The 25,489-nt window shown below is 52.4% G+C and overlaps 1 long non-coding RNA gene across 1 annotated transcript; it reads left to right on the top strand.

Annotated features, from left to right (window-relative positions):
* The first annotated feature begins 6,487 nt into the window (after window positions 1–6,487).
* LOC140698848 (uncharacterized) lies at window positions 6,488–22,351 on the top strand. The gene is made up of 4 exons (XR_012076848.1): window positions 6,488–6,620; window positions 8,710–8,907; window positions 16,140–16,353; window positions 22,315–22,351. It is a non-coding gene; the product is annotated as an uncharacterized lncRNA (long non-coding RNA).
* Window positions 22,352–25,489: the final 3,138 nt, after the last annotated feature.

A 25,489-nucleotide genomic window follows, 5' to 3' on the forward strand; every position in this document is an offset into this window, starting at 1 on the left:
AGTCCCTTTGCCTCTCTGGGCCTTCCCTGCTTCATCGGAAGGGAGGCAGTGTGGTGCAGTGGTTAAGAACAGGGGCTCTGCCCACCAGTCAGAATGGCCTTCATTGAGAAGTCTACAAATAATAGATGCTGGCAAGGGCGTGGAGAAAAGGGAGCCCTCCGACACTGCTGGTGAGGATGTAGTTTGGTGCAGCTATGATGGAAAACAGTATGGAGATTCCTCAAAAAACTAAAAATAGACTTACTCTGTGATCCAGCAATCTCACTCCTGGGCATATATCTGGAGGAAACTCTAATTTGAAAAGATACATGCACCCCAATGTTCACGGCAGCACTATTTACAAAATGTGGCCAAGACCTGGAAACAACCTAAATGTCCATCAACAGATGACTGGATAAAAAAGATGTGGAGTATTTATACAACGGAATACTACTCAGACATAAAAAAAAAAAGGAATAAAATAATGCCATTTGCGGCAACTTGTGTGGACCTGGAGATCATCATTCTAAGTGAAGCAAGCCAGAAAGAGAAAGAAAAATACCATATGATAGCACTTATATGTGGGATCTAAAAAAAGACACAAGTGAACTTATTTACAAAACAAAAACAGACTCACACACAAAGAAAACAAACTTATGGTTACCAGAGGAATAAGGGGGTGGGAAGGGATAACTTGGGAGTTCAAGATTTGCATATACTAACTACTATGTGTAAAATGGATAAACAAGTTTCTTCTGCACAGGGAACTCTATTCAATATCTTATAATAGCTTATGATGATGAAAAAGAATATGAAAAGGAATATATGTATGTATACAGCTGGCTGAAACACGATGCTGTGCACCAGACATTGACGCAGCATTGTAAACTGACTCTACCTCAACAATAATGATGATGATGATGATGATGATGATGACAATAATAATAATAATAATAATAAAAAAAAAGTTAAAAAAAAACAAGATCCCAGCCAGCTGGAGGGCTGTCTTTGGTGAAGCCATGATGAAGGCTCTGGTCCCCTCTGTGCACGAGCCCTTTCCAAGGCCTGGTCCTGGTCACACGTATCTAAGTCATTTGCAGAAGTAAGATCCCTTCACTATAGCTGGTCGTCAGCATTGCTCCCATGCCCGCCTTCCCTGTCAGCCCTCCCCTCGCGTTGGGGCGTTGGAACGACTGCAGACATGCCGGGCTGTGGCTGAGGAGAAAGGGAGCTGCAGATCTGTGTCGTTTGGGCTTTTGGGATGTATTTGTGTAGTTTGTCGACACGTCAGTGTACAGCCGAGTTGTCTGTGTGCAGTTGGCTGTCCTGGTGTGGGAAGGGCCTCCAGGGGCACGTGCCAGTCTTGGAACCCGCCCAGCCCCTTGCTGGGAAGTCACAGTGTCGGGGAGGACACTGTGACATATCGAAGCCAAGCTGGCAGTGTAGACAGAGGTGGGGGAAGGAGGAGGCTGAGGCCAGGCAGCCTGGGATTGGAATTCTTCCAATCCATGGGGGCTATGACAGCTCATAAAGGCTGGCCGAGGTGGACGGTCCCCTTTGAAGAGTACATCAACAACACAAACAGGGGACACGGAGGCACGGAGGCACAGACCCCGCTGCTGGGAGGACCCCAGGAGCCCAGGTCTTCTCTGCCTCTGCCACGTGGTGGGCCTGGGGCTCGAAACTGAGGTCACTCTGCAACATCTCAACCAAAGAAACACATCGAAATGAGAACCGCTCACCGACAGAACGGCTCCCCAGCAACCCCCCATGTGACTGTCTCCAGAACGTTCCTCCTTCTCTTTCAGGGAACATCTGCAGTCTTGCTGATGCCACATCCCTTGGTCACCAGGAAGTTAGCTGCAGGGTCAGAGGTCACCCAAGCAGCCTTCTGAGTTGGAAGCTTCTGGCTCGGGACCCAGTGGGTACCCAGTGCCCCACAGCCAGACCCCTTGGTCATTGGTCCTGGACGACCTTGGGCCTTGGCTGTTCCTTTCACTCTAAGACCTGCGGGGCTGCCGGGTCCTGCCCAGCCAGGCCCCACGGGTTGGGGCCTGACAAGGGGGAGGCAGGAGTAGGTAGGGTCCCCCAGTTTCTCCCAACACCGCACATCTCCCTGCCCGTCCCTTCCGCGGCCTCCTCCCTGTCCTTCCTAGCCTCTGGCCACAGTAGCCTCCCTGCTGCTCCTCCGACCCCAAGGATTTTGCACTTGCTGTGTCCTCCACTTGAAATCCTTCCCCAGACTCTCAGTCTCTGCCCACATGAAGGTCTGCTCGGTCAGTCTCCCTTGGGCCCCTGTGTCCCTGGGGCAGGAGCCCCTGGGCTGAGCCTCGAGGAGGTGACAGGGAAAAGGGGTCTGGCTTTTCTGGGGGTGCGGGAGTGGGAAGAGCATTCTGGGAGAGGAGATAGCATGTGCACAGCCCGGGTCACAGGGAGGTGGGTAGTGGCGGGGACCTTAGGACAGGGCTGGAGGAGGGCTGAGGGGTGACAAGGTGCACAGGCAGAGGGCCTCAGAGGCCATGAGGACAGCCCAAAGTCCACCTGGAGACCAGTGGGAGCAGGAGGTGTTGTTGCTTGAGAGGCTTCTGTGACAGGTGCGGGGTGCACCGGGAGGGGAACGGGGTGAGGCAGCAGCTTGTGGGAGACGCCTCATGGAAGCATGAGGGCAGAGGCGAGAGCAGAGGAAGGAGGCTCTGTGGGGCTCCGTGGAGGAGACGATGTGTCCCCAGGCCGGTGCCTGGGCGACCGGGTGCAGGGGGGACCGGAGGTGCAGAGGTGTGCTCAGCTGGGGGTGAGCTGAGGCTTTCCTGCTTACAGATCGCTCAAGGGCAGGGGAGAACCTTGGGCTGCCTGATTCGCCACTCTGGGCCTAGGCAGAGGTCTGGGTCAGAGAAAAAGATCCCGTGGTGACTTCACGGAGGAGATGAGGTTCCTCCAGGAGGGGGCGCATGGAGGAGAGAGGGCAGTTGCCTCCCCTCTAGGCCAACTAGCTGCTGTCAGGCCCTCCCGTCCACAGCACCTGCTGTTCACGGCCACAGAGCTGCTGGCGCCCGGCTCGCAGTGGCAGGTTCTGAAGCGGGAGGCCACCGGGGCTGGGAATGTTCCGAGGGTCCTCTGTCTGCTGCCTCTGATTTCACAGTGTTAGTGACCAAGGCAGATCTGCTATTATTTTTCACCAGAAAAAAAAAAAAGTATAGATTTTGAGCTCTTGCCAGTGATTCAAGAGGAAAACAGCTGAAAGGATTTGGGTTTTCAAGGGAACATTCCTTCCTTGGGCTTTGTCCACCCTGCATCCTCTTGGAAAGTCACAAGGAGGCTTGGAGAGAGTCTCCAGGCTGGGGTGGAGGGGTAGCGGAGACCCGAGCCCTAGTCCCATTTCTGCTTGTAGCTCAGGGTGACCTTGGGGAGAAAACAAAAACAGTAAGTGCGGTCTCTCCTCCGAGCCCAGATTCCTTCTTCCAACCAACAAAATGTCACCCTTGGGTGCTCAAAGACACCCCAGACCTATCTCCCAACCACCAGTTGGATGTTCAAAGGCTCCCTCAACTCAGCACAGCCCAAACCAAGCCGATGACCGTGCCGAACCTGGTCTTCCACGGTCCTCCCCATCTCCGGGACGGACAGGTCTTTCCAAAGCCCAGCCTGTCGGCTGACTCTCTTGGACGCAGCTCTCAGACTCTCCCTCTTCGTTCTGGCATTCCAGCGCCTTCCGGGAGTCTCAATGCATCTCATTCTCCGCACCTCGGCTACCGCCCCTACTCAGCCATCATGGCCTCACTGCAGGTTCCCTCCCTCCACCCCCGCCGTGCCCTCTGACTCCCCTCCCACACTAGAGTGAATGCTTCTGGGTCGAGATCCCCCCCAGCCTTCCTGGGGTTTCCCACAGCACTCGGGGGGAGGAGCAGCGGGGAGACACGCGGAGGGAGACCACAGTCCCTGTGCTCCAGAAATCAAGTCCAGTGGGGCACTGGCATACGTTTAACACACCAGAGACCTGTGAAGCGCTGAGCACACGGTGTGGGGGGATGTGGAGTCCAGCCCCAGGCCTGGGCCTGTGGGAAGCCCCCAGGAGGACGATGAAGCCCGATGGTGCCCGATGATGCCGGGTCTCGGGACACAGGAGTCCACGCCATGCGAATGAGGGCGGAACACTGGTGCACCCTGACCTCTGCCTGGGATGATGCTTGGGAAGCCGGCTGTGTCTCCATCAGCTCCAGGACCACCCAGGGCTGGCACTGAGCTAGGGATGAGTGAATAAGAGCCATGGATGTTATACTAACACTTACTGAGCACCTACTGTATGCCAGGCCCTGGGCAACACATGACATGCATAAACTCACTGATCGTCCCAGCAGCCTAGTTATTACTCTTAGTTTGCCAATGTAGAGACGGAAGCTCAGAGAGGTGCAGTGACTTGGCTTGATGCCACACAGCACGAGTAAAGGCTGAAGATGCTTGGTTCCAGGGCCTGGTCAGAGGGGGGGGGCTGGGTCCTGGGAGGGTGAGACAGGGAGGTCCCAGCCGTGCCCTTGGCCGTGGCTCTGGCACCAGCAGTCTCTTCCGATCCTGTAGCCTCTCCCGATCCTGTAGCCTCTCCCCCTCATTACCCTGGGGCCTGAGGTCCCCTGCTGCCCCCAGTCTTCACACCCACTGCTTGCCTCTGCAGCCCTGCAGCAGCCCTGTGCTATCCCAGCCGTCTCACAGGGGATGTGGAGGGTCCACAAAATCAGGTGACTTTCCCAGCCTAAGCATCTGGGACTGGAACCCAAGCCAGTCTGATTGCAAAGCCCACCCAGCCAGCTCCAGAGTGACCCACGGGGTCAGGTCACTGCCAATGTCTGCTAAGCTTCCCTGCAGCAGGCCCTTTATGAGGGTTAAGTCACGTAACCCCCAGGAGGACGCAGTGATGTAGACACTGTAAGGTCCCCTCTTACAGACTGGGAACCAGGTCACAGAGAAGCGGGACGCTTTCCCAGGGCCTCACCTCCCTGCTGGGTAGGAAGGGGCCAAGCGGGTGTGTGGACCCTGGCAGCCCGCTCTTACCTCTGTCTGTGCTCTCCGTGTCAATAGAAGAGCCCGGAGAACCCCACGTTTATATGCTGCATTTCCTCCTGGAGGCTGGAAGAGCCTGGTACGTGTCAGCACCTACTACGTGCAGGCTGATCTCAGAACATTACTTTGCAAATGAAGATTCTTAATATTCTTAAGCACATTTCATGGGAAATAAGATGAAAAAGGAAACGTGCTCCAGGTCAGCTGGAGAGTAGGGGCGGGAGGTACCACCCAGGACCCCAGAGTGCCCGCTGAAGACGCCCAGAGCCTGGGGCCCCGGGGCAGGGTGGGGGGCGCCGGCTCCCCTGCAGCGGGCTCCTCCCGCTCCCCCTTCCTCCTGGGGAGAATTCAGTGGTGAATATTTTCAAAGACGACTGTCAAAAGAAAATGGTTGGAGGAAGGAAATGTGCAATTAGGAGCTTCAGAGGAATTTCCATCGTGTGGTTTGAGCTCGACTGTAAACACTCAGGATGGAGAGGACTCGGCTTTTCCCCTGGGTGGGGTCCCTGCCAGCTCTGCTGGGCCCCAGAACCCGGTGGGCCCGGCCGGGGGCAGTGGCGGGGGGCAGGGGGTGGGGCAGCCAGTGTCGGACCAGGGAGGTGCTGGAGGCCCTCGGGAGGCTCCCATTCCCAAGGGAAGCTTCCTTCAGCAGAACGTGTCGGCATTACAGAAAGGAAATATTAACGTTATAATTATAATTCTGTTTATTTAATTAAGTTATTAAACAGGCCTGGCCTTGGGGGAGAGAGAGAGAAAAAAAAACCTTAGTTTCGTTCTAATTGTTTCTCCCAGGATGTAATTAGAGCCTTTTAGAAGGAATCAGAGCCAGAAAAGGCACCAGCTCTGCGGGGCCTGGGATCGGGCCTGGGGTCCGGTCGGCGGGCGAGCAGGGCTGGCCCCAGGCGGAGGGGGGCTGGGAGGGCACGGGTTCGGGCCTGCCCAGCCCCTATCCCTGGGCGCAGCAGGTGCTCCAGAAATGGTTGTGGGGTGGGGAGGGGCGATTGCACTGCCCTGAAGACCCTCAGTGGATAGCTCGTCCCGAAGAGACGCAGCAGCTCCTTGCTGCCCGAACGCGGGGCTCTGGCCCCTGCGGCGGCCACCCCTGGTGTCCATCCCGGCCCTGGGTGACGAGTACCTGCCGCCCAGTGTGTCTGCGGACCTTCACCTCGTCCTGTGGTCTCTGGCCCAGTCACCGGTGGCCGATGACCAGGGAGGACAGCGTCCCCAGTGGGAGGAGGCCGTCAGATTTCACCAGCCCCCAGACCAGGGCAGCTCCTGACCCCTGCGCCTGCTAAAGGGGCGGTTTCCTAAGCGACTAGGCGTGGGGTCTCAGAAGCTGAAGCCCCTCCCCCGGGCCCCACCTCCCCCACCCCTGCAACCCCCTGCTCTGCAGAGCCCATTCAGGGACCCAAGGCGAGGCCCGGCACAGCCTCTGCTGAAGCCCGGGAGGGTGCTGGCCCCTGGGAGGCCTTAGATCCGGTCCTGCACCCCCTCAGCTGACAGCTGCCCCCAGGCTCCGTGCAGAACCTCCCATCGGACGGGAAGTGTCTCATTCCAGCTGGCACGGCCTTATCGAACAGTCGGGCTTTGTAAGTGTGGACAGCTGCGGGGACAGGGGCTGGCTCTGGGCTGGGGGCGGGGGCCGGCTGAGGAGCTGGGTTTGGGAAGCTCAGGATGAGGAGATCAAAGCCAGCTGAGGAGGGGCTCATGGAGAGGGTCATGGAGATTTGGTGCTGGTGGGGACTTCTGGGAAGCTGAGCCCCTCAAGTGAGAGCAAGGGTATGAGGCCTAACTGGGGCGGGACTGTGAAAAGAAGAGGAATGTGCTTGGGGAAGGTGGGAGGGCCTGGGCCTAGCCTCCAGGCCTCCTGGGCTTGTCCCCGTCACATTAAAGAACCATCCATCTGTGGGTGACACTGAGGCAGCCTCTAAACTAACAATTTTGAAGGAATGGAAGGGTGTGGGAACCCTTTCTATACACAACCATCCACCCACCCACCCATCCATCTACCCATATATCCATCCACCCATCCACCCGTCCATCCACCCATCCATCCATCCATCCATCCATCCACCCATCCATCCACCCATCTACCCATCCACCTATCCATCCATCCACCCTCTCATTTATCCATCCAACATTCACATAAAGTTTTCACTCAGCTGCCTCCTCTACTGGGCTCCTGGGACCCAGAAAATGATCAGATTTTTCCTGCCTTGGTGGCCCCCCCACCACGTGTGTATGGAGGTTGGGGCAAGGGAAACAGACAGAAGACAAAAAAATCTCTATGTGACTCAGTGAAGTTCTGTAGCTGAGAAGGTGTATTTGTTAAGCTGTCAGGGAAAGGCTTTTTGAGGCAGTAACACTGACTTGAGACCTGACAAGGTGTCTGCTCTGTGAAGACCTGAAGAAAACATAAGAACAGGAGCAGGCAGTGAGACTTTTTCAAGAATTTAAAAAATCCTGTATAATTGGAGTTGAAAAAGAAAAAGGGCTTATGACTTGAGCTGAGGCTGTGAAGGCCCCCAGGAGGGGCCAGTCATGCTGGGCCTTGTAGGTAAAAACTATGGATTTTATACTGAGCAGCTTGTGAAGTCAAGGAAGGGCGTTAAGAGGAGATGACGGGTCTGAGTAAGTTTTTCAAAGGCTCTCTCTGGCTCCCACGGGGGGCTATACAGAATGGTGCAGGAGCGGAAACAAGGAAGGCAGTGAGATGTGCACGACAGTCGCCCAGGCTGCAGAGGGCAGAGGAGGGCCAGCTGGAGAGGTGCGGCGGGTTCAGAACGTACTTTGTAGGAAGACACAACAGGACTGGCTTGTGAACTGTCTGGTGGGAGAAGGGAAGAGGGATGGTTCCCAGGTGTTTAATCTGAGCAATTGGGAAGAGGATGAGCCGTTTTCAGAGACCAAGATGACTCTGTGAAACAGCTCTGAGGGACAGGTGGACTCACACCTCAGTCTAAACATCCAGGCTCTGGAGTCTGAGAGACCTGGGTTCAAATCCTAGCCCTGCCCCTGTCTGTGTCATCCTGTGGCAGCATCGAACTTCTCTGAGCTTCTGCGTCCTCACCTGGAAAATGCGGCTTGTCACTTCGTGGCGATGTTAGGACAATTAATGTAAATATGCTTAGCACAGTGCCTGCCCAAGGCAAGAGTGCAGAGAAAGACTACTGCTCCTCATTAGCTGTCCGCTGGGTGGGGAGCTCCTCACCCCCATCTCAGCAGCCTGCTTCTACTTTTTATTTCAATGAGCCCTGGAACCTGGGCTGCCAAGAGCAGCTCCTGACAGCTGCCACTCCCCCCGCTCCCCTCCTTGGGTTCTGGAGCCTAGAGGGTTGAGGCATCCATATGGAGGTTGTGGGTTCCAGAATCAAGTAAGAGCACAGAGCCCGTTTTGCAAGAGTGGGAGAGAGCAGGAGAACTCGTCTGCCTGACACCCTGCAAGGAACCCCATCCATAGCAATTCTCCCAAAGCAGCTCTAATTTGCAGAGAAGGATTCCCAGGTCCCGTCTCTGCTTCGTAAGGAGTTTGTTAATTAGCAGCTGGGGATCAAAAGAGGCCCTGCTTGGGGGGCAGGCCTCTGAGATGTGGGGTTGAAAGGGTGGCTGGTATCTGCAGCCGCCTAAGCTCTCCAGAGCTCAGCGTTTGCCTTTTGTTTGTTCGCTTTCACTTCCCAGGGGTAGTGAAGGCTGTGGCCGCAGTGCGGGTTCCACCGCTCTCCACAGCCTGGGATGCGAGCTTATCTATTCTCACCTGGGCAATGACGCCTTTCGAGTATCTGTCCCCCGGCCTGGTCGCCCTCCCGAACCTCTCTACTTGGACGTCTTCCAGGCAACATGGAATGTTTCAAATCAAGTAACTCATGATCTCAACCAGTGAGTTTATTTCAGCTGTTCTTTTCAGTTCCAGAGTTTCCATTTGGTTCTTTATGACAGTTTTCAGCCCTCTGCCTAGATGCCTTATCTGCTCCCTTATTATGACCATATTTTCCATTAATTTTTCAAGCAAATTTTTCTTTCAACTTTTGAGCATATTTATAGTAGATGTTTTGGAAGGTTTGCCTGCCTAGTGGATCATTCAGGCCATTTCAGGACTGATTTCTACTGACTGTTGTTTTCCCCTCTTGACTGTGACTCACATATTTCTGTGTCTTTGTTCATTTGGTAATTGCCGATTACTTACTGGACATTGTGGTTAATATGTTGTAGAAACTCTGGGTTTGAATATCTCCCTCTGAAAAGGATTGATTTTTGTTCTAGCAGGCAGTTCAATTACTGGCTGGTTCTTTGAATGTATGTGGTCTTGGTTTATTATTTGCAAAGCCTGAGATATCTCCCAAACTTCTCTAACTTGGTGAGACTCCAGCTCTGAATTGCAAATCTTGTTGAGGCTTGGATTTAGGCTTTGTTATAGACCGTCAACAGTAGGCTGTTCTCTAAGGTATGGCCCGTATTACTAAGATGAGGCCTTTCTGGTGTCCCACCTGGCCACCCTAGTGTCAGTGAGATTGTTCCTCTCTGGTTGGGCAAGAAGCCCAAAGTCCGCCTGCACTGCCTGATGACCAGCACCTCCGTTCCACTCTCAAGACTTTAGGAATTGAGACCACTTGTTAAGCCTCCAAGTGGTCTTGCCAGAACCCAAGGACCCTCACGTTGACTCTTTCCCCTTCCCCGCTGCAGCTTCCTCTTCTCCAGCTTCTAGCCCTGAAGATTCTAGCTGCTTCCACAGTCCCAAACTCTCATCTCTGCATCCTCCATTCAGTGGGACCTCTGCGTTCTACTCGGATGCCCACCTGCTGCACCACGGTCAGGGAAGCAACCCCAAGGCCAGATCCAGGGAGATCTTGGGGCTCACTTCATGTGTCTTTCTTCTCTTGCGGGATCACAGTCTTGCTCTGCCTTTGACACAACGCTGAAAACAGTGGCTTCATGTATTCTGTGCAGTTTTATGATTGTTTATGACGGAAGGGCTGGTCCGGTTCCAGTTGCTATGCCGTGACCAGAAATGAGAAACTCATCATCTTACCCCAGCCTCCTTCCCCGGTGTTCTCCATCTGAGGGCTTAGAACAATGCACTTATTTCTCCAGAACAGAACCCCAGGAAGTCACCTTTGGTGCCACCCTCTCAATCACTCCCTGTGGGGGACCCACATTGGCCCCTTTGGCGTTCACTGGAGGTCTTGGGTCTGACAACATTTCCTCCTTCACTCCCAGTGCTCTAGTCTGTTTTCGCTGGGACCCCTCTGACAGCCTCCTTGCTGGCCTCCAGGCGTCCGGTCTTGCTCTGTCCCATCCACTCCCCACCTGGCAGCCAGAAGGCTTATCCCCACACCCGCTTTTATTGCCACTTCCCCACATTCCTGCCACACGGGCCAATTTGCAGCCCCCAGGAGGTGACATCACCTCTTGTTTCAGGGCCCTGGTTTGCTGGGTGAGTGGGTTGCCATCCATGCCCCGGGTCTTGTTCCTCTCAGCCCCTCAGATTTTCTCTCATCCCACTTTCCCTGATCTCCCAAACCTGAGCTAGGTGCTTTTTCTACATATAAACACAGTGCCTGTGTTTCCTTCATCATAGCAGGGTCTGAGCTCCTTAAAGCCTGGAGGGATGGCGGGTTCACTGTGTCTCCCCACAGCCTGGCCGGGGGCATGCCCCACCACCGTGCGATGAAGGAGTCAGCGCCAAGGGTTGCAGAGGGACCAGGTGTTGACGCGTCATGATGCTGGAGGTGGAGCCTGGGGTTTTCCCCGGAGGATGCAAGTCCCAGAGAGGGAAAGGAGGTTTCCATGGGCTATTCCACTGGCCATGATTCTGGGGTTTCTGTTCCCTGATGGTCCCCCACAGGGAGAGAGATCACGAGAGCTCCTTGCTGGACTAGCGGACACCCTGCAGAATGAGAAGGTGCTGTGTGCACACTTGTCCCCAGATGGTGCACCCAAGGCCACCTGCAGCCCCTGGAGGTCCCTAGACATGCTGGAAGACCTGACATTGGATGGATCCTATGCCTCCTGCCTGCTTCACAGAGGGGACACTCCCTTGGGTCCCCCATCTCTCCTTCCCAGTGCCCCCCCATTTTTAGTAGGGAAACTCCAATAGATATCTCTACTTACTGTGACATTTCAACTTCTGACCTCAGACACATCCCGAGAGTTCCCAAGCCGAGGACATTTTCTCTGCATCCCAGGAGGCCCTGTGGTTCCGCTCTGGGCCAGATGCCAGGTGATGAACATGCTCCTTTGCCCCTCCAGGCCCACTCTCCCCTCTGTTCTCTGCCCCAGGGGCTGATCCCCATGGACCCCTTTCCTGGGCTCCCATACCCTCTGGCTCCCTGTTGGGTTTGGCTTTCCACAAGCTCTGGCTGCAGGTAAGAGTAGGGGACAGTGAGGTTCCATGTCACAGTGTCTCCCCTTTGGGGTCACCTTGGGCAGGCTGTGTCTCTGGACTGCAGGGCACATTTCCCTTGGCAGCTCTTTCTCCCGGATTCCCTCCTTCTAGGCTCTGGCAATGGTGTCTTCCCCCTACCCCTTCTGCCTCAGGGTGCCAACAGCCCGGGGTGCTGTATGCCGCCCACTTTGCGCAGCTCCCTTCCACCCTACAGTTTCCCTATCCTGAGTCACCTCTTTCCTGGTGGACCTGGACCGACGCTCAACCCAACCTGTGGCAGCCCAGGAGGGCACTCTGTACCCCAGAGAGGCTTCTTTTTTTGTTTTTGAAGAAGGCGCTGGGGATTGAACCTAGGACCTCACGCACGCTAAGCACGCAGTCTGCTACTGAGCTGTACCCTCCCCGCCCACCCCCACCAAAGAGGTTTCTGAGTGCCCCTGTTCAGTGCGACAATGGGGCACCCCCTTGGCACCACCCACGACCACCTACCCAGCCGTCCTCCCTCAAACTTGGGTGAGAGCCACAGAAAGCCCATCTCAGAGGGGGCTCCATGAGCAAATGGCAGAGCCCAAGGGCCAGCCTGGTGACAGTGTCGGGCAGTGACACTTGTGGGCCCTGCAGTCACAGATTTGGCTCAGGTTCTGCCGCTTCCTGTTACCTTGGGATGCGCCATCCCATCTCTCTGAACCTCTCTTCCATCCCAGCTTCCACCAAGGAGTCAACAGAGCCCAGATACGCAGCCCCAGGGACCCACCCTACCTCCAGTGGCCCCAACAAGGTTTACGAGGAGGGCGTGCTCCCAGCTTCGCCGCCTGTTTGCTGGATGAACCGCTACTGAGTCAACTTAGCAGGTTCCCAAAGTAGAAAGTCAGAGCCCAAAGAATGTCATCCCCAGTGACTCACGTGTGTTGCTCCCTGAAACACGATCCCAGACCTTGGGGATCGGCCCAGACATCGCGGGGAGGCATCACAATGTGGTGAGTGGAATGCTGGGTTCCGGCCACAAAACAGCCAGCTCCAGGCCTGGCTGCCAAGAAAGGAGTTCCCACTAGGAAAATCTGATTCAATCAACCTCTCTTTTTTGGTTTAGGTGCACAGTTCCCTGGCTGTGCCTGCAGCTAAGAACTCTGAGTCTGCGATGAACCGCCTGGCGGATGGCATTAGGCATGTTTTTGTTACTGTTATGGGCATGGTGTCGATGACGGTGGTGGTGATCCCGGGGGTGGTGGTGGTGGGCTGTTTTTAATGGTGGTGGTGGTGGTGATGTCTCACAGGCTGAGCCCGAGAGCGGAGGAGCCCAGGGAGATCTGATTGCTGGTCCCAACTCTGCTACTGACTACGTGGTGAGCTGGACCACTTGCCCGGTCTTTCTGAACCTCAGTTTCCCCATCAGTAAAGGCAGAATGACCTCGTCCACCTTTCTGGGCTGGCTGGGGGTCAGAGTGACCAAGGCTTGTAAATGCTCGTGGTTACGTGGGCATCCCAGAAGACGCACGGCTGCGAAGCTCTGAGGCTGGGCCTGCGGTCCTGACAGGTGCCGGCGTCCGGGGAATGCGGTTGCAGTGGGCCTTAGTTCCTGCGATTCTTTTTCATGTGGGGCAAGATTCCCCTCCTTTTTCAGGCCGAAATTCCTTCGGAGAATTCTGTACAATTTCTCCACCCGTCAGTGTGGCTTGGAGGGAGCTGTCAGTCTTGGTACCCCACACCCCCTGTTCCAGGGCTGAGCACGTGGCCCAGGCCAGGCAAGCCAAGTGCCCCCTGGGTTGCTAAGTGCAGCAGGGATGAGAAGACCTGAAAATAGAAGACAGGGAGAAAGGGGAAGAGAAAGAGCACCCCCGGGGCTTTGTTTAAGCATCTGGATCCAGCTGTACCTGAAGATAGCCTGATCCAGCCCCGAACCTCCAAGTTATTCAGATCGTGTAACAACCACAGGGGGTTTGCGTTGAGGGTCTGTACTTTGCAAACCAAAGTGTCCTTTCCTCTACCTCTGATGCCCTCAATCTCCTAGAATCCCCAGAACCTTTCCAAGAAAGCAAAATTTAGGACAAGCTGCCTTCCAAGTTTGAGGACAAAAGCCTCTTGTCTCTCCAGACCCAAATCTGGCTCCTTTGCCCCCTCTTTCCAGGGAACAGACTGGGACTGACTCAGCTCCTGAATATCAGGGCGTAGAGACCGAGATCTGTTGCTGCCCCCACCCCACTTCCCCAGGGGGCACCTTTACAGGGAAACTTCGTTATAAACTGTAAAATGCCGTGTCTGTTTTTGCTGATTGTGTCAACAAAGCCTCATCCAAACAGTTCAAATACTGTAAGCAAGCACGAGTGAAAAGGTGAGAAACCGCCTGGCAGCCGCCGCGCCTCCAGAGGGAATCCCGGATGCCCGCAGCCTCTCTCCGAGCCCCCGCAGGTGTAAACACCCCGTTTCCTGTCGGTGGATCACATATTTGCTGTTCTGGAACTTTATCCGATACCAGGACATCGTGGCAGCTTCTGGATGCTGAACGCAGCTCCCCGCTCTGTCGGAGTGAGCTGCTCAGCGGAATCACGTGGACGTGTTGTTCAGTCCCCAGTGATGCGTATTTAGCTGGCTGCCAACTTTTTTTTTTTTTTTTTTTTTTTTACTATTTTAAACATCACTGCAGTGAACATATGTTCAGATTTTCCACATGTCTAAGCATATTGGTGGGGGAATTTCCTAGAAAGGGAATGGCTGAGTCAAAGAATATGAATAATTTAAAGGCATTTGGTGCCTTCTGCTCAAGGGTTCCCGAGGAGTCGTGGGTCTAGGGTAGGAGAGGGCACCCAGCTCCAAGTTCACCACCACGTTGGGTTTTATTCATCCCCTGAGAAATCATTTTTGAGGTAGGAGAGAAAATCTGGGGAGAAGGCCCCACTTTGAGGAGCGGTGGCTTCCTCTTTGCTCAGCACTAGGAGTGTTTTTGGGGAAGGACAGGTGGCCGGAGAGAATGTGGCACCGTGGGTCTGCTAGCCTTTAGCGTTGAAAGCCCCCTGGCCTGGAAGCCCCTTTTCCTAAGCAGACGCAGACAATCAGTCACCTACTTCTAGCTTCTGGGGCTTGCCTCCTGCTCTGGTGGCACTACTGGGACACTCTGTGCCTGTCTCCGGGACAACAGGTCCTGCTGGCGCCTCCCACACTGGCTTCTGGGAAAGCGTGTGCTGAGAAGCGCCAGGTCCAGTGCCCAGGCAGTCTTGGCGTCTGGCTACCAGGAGCCGGCAGCACAGACTGGCCTCGGGTCCTCTGGATCCAGGAACCCAGGGGATGCCGTGCCCACTCCCATCCTGAAAGCACTTAGCTTTAGTCCACTTGGTGAGGGCACTGATGCTGGCGGCTCACAGGTTCACGCCTCTTCCAGTCCCATCCTGCACAGAGGAGGAAACAGCACAGAGAGGAGGAGTGACTTGGCAAAAATCACACAGCTCTGAGAGGCTGAGTGGGGAATGGAACCCAGATCCTCCTACTCCAAGTGGGCTGCCTCCTCTTCCCTGGCCCCAGGAAGATGTGTCCTACTGTGAGAAAGCACTCCTCTGCCTTCTGTCACCTTGGACAGTGTTTTCTAGAATTTTATAGGGATAGGATCGTGCAGTATGTGCTCTTACTTCGCCTGAATTCTTTTGCTCAGCATGATTATCCTGCAGCTCCGCTGTGTTGCTGTGGGTTTCAGTAGTTCACCCCTGTTTATCACCGAGGAGGATTCAGTCATGTGGATGCTTTAGGGGTTGTTTTTATCTGGTCACACCTGTTGACGGACAGTTGGGTGGTTTCCAGTTTGGGGCTGTTACAAAGAAATTCTGAATACTTACGTTCGAATGCTATGGACATTTGTATGCAAGTCTTTGTGTGGACATACACACCCATTTCTCTTAGGTAAATGCCTAAGAGTGAAATGACTGCGTTATATGATAGATGAATGTTTAACTGTTGAAGAAACGGTCATTTTGTATCCCCATCGTCAGGGTTCCAGAGTCCCAGTTCCTCCCCATCCTTGCCAACACTCGGTATCAGAAATCTTTTTAAGTTCTGACATCCTGATAGGTACATAATGGTATCTTATTGTGGCATGAACTTGCGTTTCTTAATGACAAGTGATACTGAGCATCTTTTTGTGTGCTAATTTGCCATCTATCTGTCTCCTTTCATGAAGTGTCTGCTCAAATCTTTTCTCCGTTTTTATGGGGTTGCTTGCTTCCTTACTGCTGGGTTTGTATAGTCTGGATACAAGTCCTTTATCAGATATATGATTTCCAAATGTCTTCTCCCATTCTGCGACCCGACTTTTCATTCTCTTAACAGTATCGTTCAAAGAGCAGAGAGTCTTAATTTTAATGAAATCTAATTTATCAATTTTTTTAAATGGTCATGCTTTTGAAAGTATCTTGAAAGTTTTAGTTTAACCCAGGGTCACAAAGATTTTCTCCTAGAAGTTTTATAGTTTTAAGTTCTGCTTTTCAATCTATGATCCATGTTGGGTTGATTGTTGTAATGGCATAAGCGGTCAATCAAAGTTCTTTTTTCCCCCTTGCATGTGGATATACAGTAGTTTCAGAAGCAGTGAAAAGACTCTTTTTCATACTGACTTGTTTTTGCACTTTTGTCAAAAAGCAATTGAGCGTAGGTGTGTGGGTCTATTTCTGAACTCCGCAGCTCCGTTGATCTATTTGTCTACTGTCAGGCTAAGAAATCTTCTGTCATCTCGAGTGTTTTCAAGATTCCATCTTCGTGATGGCCGTTTCCAGGAGAGCCCCATCATTCCGCACGGTGAGCAGCTGAGGCCTCCAGCCAGCAGCCGAGTGGGTGGATTAGATCCCCCAGCCTCCAGATACGGCAGTCCTGGTCGGCATCTTGACGGCAGCCTCACGAGAGACCCTAAGCCAGGACCACCCAGCGAAGCTGTTCCCAGATTCCTGACCTTCAGAAACCATGTGAGATAATAAATGTCTTTTTTCAAACTGCTAAGGTCTGGGGTAATTTGTGATGAAGCAATAGATAACGAAAGCTCTCTGTTGTTTCAAGCAATTTGATGATGATGTACTCTGGTGCATTTTTCTTCATGTTTTTTGTGTTTGAGTTTCATTGAGCTTCTTGGATCTTTAGGTGTAGAGTTTTCATCAAATTTAGAAACTTTTTGTCCATTATTTCTTCAAATATGTATATGTTTTCCTGCCTCCCCACCTGCCTCCAGGCTTTCCAGTGATGCGTGTATTCGGGCCCTTGAAGTTTTCTCACGATTTATTGCCACCAGGCAGTTTTCGGTCAATGTTTCCCTCTGTGTTTTGTTTTGAATAATTTCTATTTTCCTGCATTCAAGTTCACTTCTCCTTCCTCCTGTGATGTCTAATCCGCCATCAATTCCATCCAGTGTGTATTTGGTGCGCAACATTATATTTCATCTCTAGAAATTTAAATCTGACCTTTTTGTGTCTTTTATGATTCTACTTAACACATTCAATCTTTCCTCCAGCTTTAAAAAAAGGTACTTGGGAATAATCTTAGACTGACAGGAAATGAGCAAAGGTGGTACGGGGTACAGAGGCAAATCCTTCACCCAGTTTCAGATTCCTGCTAGTGCTTTCATGTGGCATCACCGTGGCGCCGGAATACGGTTTTAACATCCTTGTCTCTTAATCCTCATCTTTGCGCTTCTGTGTCCGTTGAGTGGGTAGGTTTTAGTCCTCATTGTGGGTTGTATTTTACTGTTGATTTGCATGCTGGTAATTTGGGGTTTCGGTTCTTTCTCTTCTGGTTTTGCTAAGATACAATTGACACATAATGCTGTGTAAGCTTAAGGTGGACAGCATAATGGTTTGGCTCACACACATCATGAAGTGATTTTCCTGCTATGTTTAGTCAACATCCATCATCTCATACAGACACAAAACTGAAGAAAGAGAAAAAAGTATTTTTCCTTGTGATGAGAGAACTCTTAGCATTTACCACCTTAACAACCCTCACATGTAACATCCAGCAGTGTTAATTATATTTATCGTGTTGCACATTACATCTCTAGTACTTGCATATCTTACACCTGCAAGTTTGTACTTTTTGACTGCCTTTTTCGAGTTCCCCCACCCTTACCCCCCGCCTCTGGTAACCACCAATCCGATCTCTTTTTCTATGATCTTACTTGTTTCTTTCTTTGTTTTTTTAAGTGTAACTGACCTACAACACTGTGTTAGTTCCTGTTCTACAACATAGTGATGTGACATTACTATACATTTCAAAGTGATCACCATAAGTCTAGTTATGAATGGTCGCCATGCGAAGATATTACATAGTGATTGACTGTATTCCCCACACTGTGCATTTCATACCTGTGACTCATTTATTTTGCAACTGGAAGTTTGTCCCTCTTGGCCTCCCTCACCTGCTTCTCTCCTCCCTCACATCCTCCTCTCTGGCAACCACCTGTTTTTTTTTTTTCTGTATCTATAACTCTTTTCTGTTTTGTTACATTTGTTCATCTATTTTGTTTCTTAGATTCCACATACAAATGAAACCATCCAGTATTTGTCTTTATCTGTCTGACTTATCTCACGTAGGACAATACCCTCTAGATCCATTCATGTTGTCACAAATGACAAGATTTCATTCTTTTTTTTATGGCTCCGTAACATCCCATTGTATTTATACATCACATCTTCTTTATCTATTCATCTATTGATGGGAATTTAGTTTGCTTCAGTATCTTAGCTATTTGTAAATTATGCTGCAATGAACATAGGGGTGCATGTATCTTTTCATATTAGTGTTTTTGTTTGCTTTGGATGAACACCCACAAGTGGAATTGCTGGATCATAGGATAATTCTGTTTTTAATTTTTTGAGGAATCTCCATACTGTTTTCCATACCGGCTGCATCAATTAACACCCCCGCCAACGGTGCACAAGGGTACCCTTTTATCCACATCCCCACCAACACTTGTTATTTTTTTGATAATAGCCATTCTGAAGCCATTCTGACAGGTGTGAGGTGATAGATCATGATGAGTTTCATTAATATTTTCTATTGTTTTTAAGCCTTTATTTTACTTACTTATGCTCGGATCTTTATGATTTCTTTCCTTCTACTAACTGTGGATTTTGTTAGTTCTTCTTTTTCTAGTTCCTTTAGGTGTAAGTTTAGGTTGTTTATTTGAGATTTTTTAAAATTTCCTGAGGTAGGTTTGAATTGCTATAAACGTCCCTCTTAGAACTGCTTTGGCTGTGTCGCATAGATTTGGGATCACTGGGTTTTTCATTTTCACTTGTCTCCAGGTATTTTTTACTTCTTCCTCGATTTCTTTGGTGAGCCATTGGTTTTTTGGTAGCGTATAACAGCATATTGTTTAGCGTCCGCGTGTTTGTGGTTTTTTGCAGGTTTGTTTTGTTTTTTCAGTTGATTTCTAGTCTCATGATGTTGTGGTGGAAAAGCTGCTTGATAGGATTTCAATTTTCTTATATTTACTGAGACTTGTTCTGAGGCCCTGCGTCTGATCTATCCTGGAGAATGTTCCACGAGCACCTGAAAAGATTGTGTATTCTGCTGCTTTGGGATGGAATGCTCTCTACAGCTTTGTTAAGTCCATTTGGTCTAACGTGCTGTTTAAGGCCAGTGTTTCCTTGTTGATTTTCTGTCTGGATGATCTGTCCACTGATGTAAGTGAGGGAGATGTTAAAGTCCCCTACTATTATTGTGTTAGCGTCGATCTGTCTCTTTATGTCTGTTAGTCTTTGCTTTATGCATGTAGGTGCTCCTAGTTGGGTGCATATATACTTACGGTAGTTATAGCTGCTTCTTGGAGTGATCCCTTGATCACTGTGTAATGTACTTCCTTATCTCCTGATACAGTCTTTGTTTTAAAGTCTGTCCTGTGTGATGTAAATATTTCTTTTCATTTTCGTTTGTGTGGAACACCTCTTCCCATCTCTTCACTCTCAGTCACTGTGTGTCTTTAGATCTGAAGTGAGCCTCCCTTAGGCAGCATATATACGGATCTTGTTTTTATATCCATCCAGCCCTCTGTCTTTCGATTGGAGCATTTAGTCCCTTTCCACTTAAAGTAATTATTGATAGATATGTACTTATTGCCGTTTATGTTAATTTTTTGTTGGTTTTTGTAGTTCTGTTCCTTTTATCTTCTTTTGTCCTCTTTCCCTGTGATTTGATGACTATATTAACGGTATGTGTGGATTCCTTTCTTGTGGGTGTGTCTCTGTTATAATTTTTTATTTGTAGTTACCATGAGCTTTATATATAGCAATCTCTATTTATGCATGATGATATTAAGTTGCGGCTCTCTTAAGTTCAAAAGCGTTTTAACAGCTCTGCATTTTCACAACCCCCCAACATTTACTGGTTTTGACATCATATGTTACATCTTTTTGTTTTGTCTATCCCTTAGCTACTCATTGCGGATACAGAAATGTTGACTTTCGCCTTTGACCCTTCCTACTAGCTTTATAAATGGTTTACCTTTACTGTGTATTTGCTTTTTACTAATGAGACTTTTCCTTTTGAAATTTTCATATTTCCAGCTGTGGGCTTACTTTTCAGCTTAGAGAAGCCCCTTTAATGTTTTCTGTAAAGCTGGTTTGGTGGCGCTGCACCCTTTTAGCTTTTGCTTCTCCGTAAAACTTTTGATCTCTCCGTAAGATCTGAATGACAGCCTCACCAGGTAGAGAATTCTGTGTGTGTGTGTGTGTGTGTGTGTGTACACGTGCTGATTGGAAGATGCAGTAGATGTCATTTTTGCTCCCAACTATTGCATCCCCTCTCAGACGAGAATGGCACGTCCCCACGGTTGCCTTGTGACTTGGCAGTGCCTCCTGCAGAAAGGGCCTGCATTCCTGCCCTAGTGCTACTGGACGAGGCCATCCGCTTACTTGGGCCAGTGGAATGTGACAGGACACCCTTCTTCCAGGAGGAGCTTTGAAGCGCCACTGCGCGTTGTCACAAGAGTAGCATGTCCCACCCCAGGTCTGTGCCTTCAGCTCGGACCCTGGCATGAAGAGTGTGGGCAGACTTGTGGCTCCATGTAAAGTGTATAAGACAAAAACCTTTGCTATTGTAGGCCTTTTAAATGCGGGTGGCTGTGGCTTGTTGCCATGACAAAGCTGTCGGGTAAGGCGGCTCTCACGGGCGGGGTCGCCACTGGGCTAAGCTCATTCCTTCCGCTGGCTCACGGGAACCCAGCGCTGGCCAAGCCCGTCAGCGGCGTCTGGATCTGGGCACAAGGTGCCCCATTAGCTACACTGTTTAGTCTGGGGCAAAGAGAGAAGGCAAGGCACCAATGCCTCAGACTTTTAAAAAAATTAGCCTCATGGACGTTTAATTTACATGCAATAAAATCCACCTACTTAAGTGTTATATTCAGTGAGTCAACACGTGTACACAGTCAGGCAGCCATCACCTGTACCAGAATACAGAATGCTTCCAGAAAGTTCTCTGGTGCCACTTTACAATCAATCAACCCTTCCCTACCTGTGGTTGACAACCAGTCTGCCGCATGGAGCCACAGTTCAGGTATGCAGACTCTCCCTCCGGGGGCCCACATGCGGCCGGCCCTCTCCTGGGCCAGTCTGCTTGTGCTCCGCACGGTAGCAGTGAGGTCTGGGGGGCTGTGTGCACCCATGCCTTGATCCTTTCACCGCGAATACACTCTGGATTGTTCATCCTTCACATGCTGGTGAGTGAGAGGCTGTTCCCGCCGCTGTGAACTCTGTGTCTTGAGTCTCTTGTGGGTGTGGGTTATCTCTTCCCTGGGTGAATCCCTGGGAGGGGAATGACCGGGCTGTATAGTCATAGTATATTTAATTTATAAGAGACTGCCAAGTTCTTCTGAAGTGGGTGGTTACCTTCACATGCCCCCTCCATCAGTGTATGAGGATCCCAGATGACCTGTATCCTGGCCGACACCTGGTGATGCCCATCTTTAGCACACACCACTTCAGTGGGTGTGAAGTACCATCTCACTGTGGTTTCAATTTGCATCTCTGTGATTATTACCAACGGTGAGCAGCATTCCGCATACTTATTGGCCAGTTAGATGCCTCCCTTGATGGCTTCACTGGCCCGCGAGTCACCTTGTGGCTCATGTTTGTTGAGTGCTTTCTTCTCAACTATGGGTCACAATTTGTTGTTGTTTTTTCTTTTTTTCATGGCTACTAATTGTTTGCTGGGCGCTGGGCCTTCTGAGGCTGTATCATGAGGGCACTGCATTCTCCTTTCTCCCTCGGGGGAGGCTTGATATTTGTGCTGCTGGGTAGCTCCATTTGTCTCTGCTCCCACTGAACTTGAATGTACTTGACTTTCTACTTTGCTTGTTCCCAAGCGCCTTTAACTCGGGGAGCGCCGCCTCCCACACTGTCTCCCGTAGACTCTGTCAGGGCTTGACTGAAGTTTGTTCAGGGGAATCTAAGGTGGGTCTTCCCTCAGGATGGCGTCCTTACTCCTACGGCCAGCCCGTCTGGTACCCAGCTGGATGTCCAGGGCTCAGGGAGGCTCTGACCCCCGGCAATGCCCAACCCCCAGAATCACACTCCCTCCGCAACTTCAGAGCCCTCTCAGGTGCCCCACCCTGCAGCTTCCGGAAGCACCAGTGTCCTGATCTCTGATCTCTGCCGCCTCGGCTCGGTGAGACCAGCGTGCTTTTGAGGACCCCAGCCCGCCAGCTTGCTGAGCCGTGGTGGGAATTGTCCCAGAGGGTCTTTTGGCTCCTCTCCCAAGCATCCTTCTCCTAGGACCGCAGTCATGAGGCTATTTAGCACCTGTCAAGAGCTGCCTCAGACACACTGTCCTGGTGTGTGGCCATCCCTGAGGGGAGGGTCAGCCTGGCGCCAGGTGCACCAACAGGGTTGGAAGCAGAAGTTGCCTAGAGTTTTGTTTTGCTTTGTTTTTTTTAACAGACTCACTGGACATTACCTAGAACCACGAGCCAAAGGCAGACCCCCCCCCCAGACAGGTAAGTCGCTCCTCTGCATGGGGTGCAAGAGTGAAGAAAGGGGGCAATGACCAGGGCGTGACTCCAGAAGAGCATCAGACAAGAGTGTGGGTCCCCCAAGTCCTGAAAGAGCCAAGCCCAGTGCCTGGTGCACGGAAGGAGTGTCACAACAGTGTCCCCACCTAAGAGACCACCCGTGGTGCCGGCCACAGCTCCCCCTCCTCCCCACCCCACCCAGAGCCTTTTCTCTCATGGTTTCGGGGAAAACTTCTGTATTTCCCATTCCCTGCCTGGAGACGTGCAGATCGCCAGCACCCTGGCCGCCCACTGCCCGCTGCTCAGAGCCCATCCTGGGGGGTCTCACGTCGAGCAGCCGTGTCCGAGCTACAAGGGCGCCCTGGAGACAGTGCACCCGCCTCTCCCCCGCACGTGGGACACCATGTGCCGTGGACCCAGGGACACCAGCAGGGCAACGCTCTGCCCTCAGATGAGGAGAGGAGAGGCCCAGGGAAGGCGGATCCCCGAGCTCAGCGCCGACCGCTCCGCCCCGCCTGCCCCCAGGCCCCCTGCACCGCGCGGCCTCCTCACCACGCGTGTTCACTATTCCAGTATCGTGTCATTCATTAAGTCACTCGCGCTGGGGCCCCTGCGTTCCGACCCCTCCCTGCCGCCCCCTGGGAGGGAGTGTCCGTCCGCTGCTCCGAGGGTGGGCCCGGTGGACGCAGCCTCAGGACGAAACGCCCCTGGGGAGGGAGGCGGGTGGCAGGTGCGGTGCGGGGCGTCCAGGGAAGGGGCCCCGGCAGGAGCTGAGGCCCCCTGGGGCAGGCTCTGGGAGCCCTTCCTGGGGTTCGAGAAGCGCAGAGACACCCCAGAGGACAGCTGTGGGCTTCTGTGCCGGGACACGCACAGCTGGCTGGCTGCCCCAGTTGCACTCCTAACGGTTCCTGCCTCCCCGCCTCCCACTGCAGAAGCCAGGAGAGCTAATCATGCCTGTCTCCAGCCTCTCAGCCATGGGGGCTGCCACGTGTCCCATTTCTGGCCATCTGTTGAGACGTAAGCAGAAGTCTTCTAAGAACTTCAGGGCTGGGTGGTTTTTTTTTTTAAAACTTTCTTGATTAAAAACAAAAGACAAGATAAACACATCTGGCAATGCCCTTCCTATTTCTTCCTACCTTGAAGGTGACAGTGATGTCCAGAGCTGTGGCAGCCATTTTGCAGACATGAGGCAACAAGTAGGAATGGCAAGCCAAGAGAACTGCAGAGGTGCCGGCCACAGGCCCGACCACAGCAGCGTCCTACTGCCAGGCTTATTGAATGAGGCAGAAACAAACACTCCTGTTTGTCTGAGTCAAGGTTGTGGGTTCTCTGTTATTTGTTATTGATGTCAGTCCTCAGCGCTGTGTAGATTCTGTGTGTGTGTGTGTGTGTGTCTGTGTATGAACTACACACTCAGACTGGACCATGTAGGGCATGGCTCCAACAGGGCTGCCCGGCTTTTGGCAAATACTTGCTCAACATCCGCTCTATGAGCAGTGTTAGGTCAGTGGTGATTATAAGGCTGAGGGACACCTGTCTTCAAGGAGTCTGGAGAGGAAGGAGCAGGCATTGAACAAGTGATCTCATGGGATGTGTGGACCACGAAGGAGACGCAGAGAGGGCCATAAGTGTATCTGATCTCTTCTGGAGAAGGAGGGTCAGCGAAAGTCTTCCCGGGGCAAGTACACTGGGGTTTAGACCTTGTGATGGGCAGAACTGTGCCTCCCAAATTTATCTGTTGGAGTCCTAACCTCCGGTATCTCAGAATGTGACCTTATTTGGAAAGAGGGTCTTCACAGAGGTAATGAAGTTCAAGTGAGGATCTTGGGGTAGACACTAACCCCATGTGTCCTTATGAAGAGGGAAAACTGTGACACAGAGACGTACACACAGGGAGAAGGCCATGTGAAGGTGACAGTGGCTTTCCGCAGGTTTTAGGAGAAACCAACACTGCCGACTCCTGTCCTGGACATCCCGACTCCTTGACTGTGGGATGACACCTTTCCGTGTTGCAGTACCCCCGTCTGTGGTCCTTTTCCATGGCTGCCAGAGCAGACTCACAGGTACCTAGAGGAGGGATGGAAATTAACAAGAAGAGGGGAAGGAAAGGCATTCTGAGCAGAGGGAACAGCATTGCAAAGCCGAGGCAACACAGAGCTCAGGTTCTCTCAAGGAACAGGAGGCGAGGTTCGCAGCTGGAGCAGAATGCCCAAGGGGACGAGGTGGGGCCAGAGGCCGGATGGGCAAGAGGCGGGCCCTGCAGGCCCGGCATCCTGCCCACACAGCGGGATGAGGCAGGAGCACGGTCTACTCCAGGATTCTCGGGCTTTGGTCTTGATACGACAGAGGCCACGGGCTAAGTCCAGGGCAGAGAAAGCAGAAGGGGCTCTGAAAGCAGCGCGGCACACCCCAAGCCCAGCTTCACAGTGGGGAGGCCGGTCCCCTGGCCCCCGGGACCCACGTGCAGGCCGATGTCCAGCGAAATGGCCAGGCCGTGGGCTTGGGGCTGAGGGGCTGAGCCCCAAGGAGGCCCGGGCCGTGGGGACAGGGGCCGGGGTTCAGCAGGCCCCTTTGAAGAAGCCACCCCGAGCCCCGGGCCAGGCCTCACCGGGAGCCCACCCGCCAACCCGCCCCACCTGACACACTGCATCTGAATTGAATAAGAAGAGGGATTTCTCTCCTGGAGGTGGGAGGAAACGCAGCCAGAGAGCTTCAATCACTCACATACACGGCGCCCAGCCTCAGCTTTCCTCTGCCGCCTTCTATTTCCTTATTTGACTGTCACCTTGGACCAGGCCTGCGGGTCCGTGGGGGAGCACAGCTCCGCAGGCCTCGGGTCCCTGCAGGGCGGCGGGGGCGAGGGCCTGAGACACTCGCCTCCCACCTGGAGCCTGAGGAGCCCCCGGGCCCTCCTGCGGACCAGCCTCATGCCGAGAGAGGAGGGACCTTGCGGCAGGCTTGGCGCTGCTGATACACAGCCCTGAGCCTTGGGACCACGTTCATCTCTGTGCTACAGGTGGGGAAACTGAGGCTCCGGGAGGCCAAGCACCCTGCCAGGTTCACACGGCCTCAGTGCCAGGCCGTCACCAACCTCTGGGGCCGCT

The sequence above is a fragment of the Vicugna pacos genome, chromosome 10 (assembly GCF_048564905.1).
Source record: "Vicugna pacos chromosome 10, VicPac4, whole genome shotgun sequence".
Taxonomy (NCBI): domain Eukaryota; kingdom Metazoa; phylum Chordata; class Mammalia; order Artiodactyla; family Camelidae; genus Vicugna; species Vicugna pacos.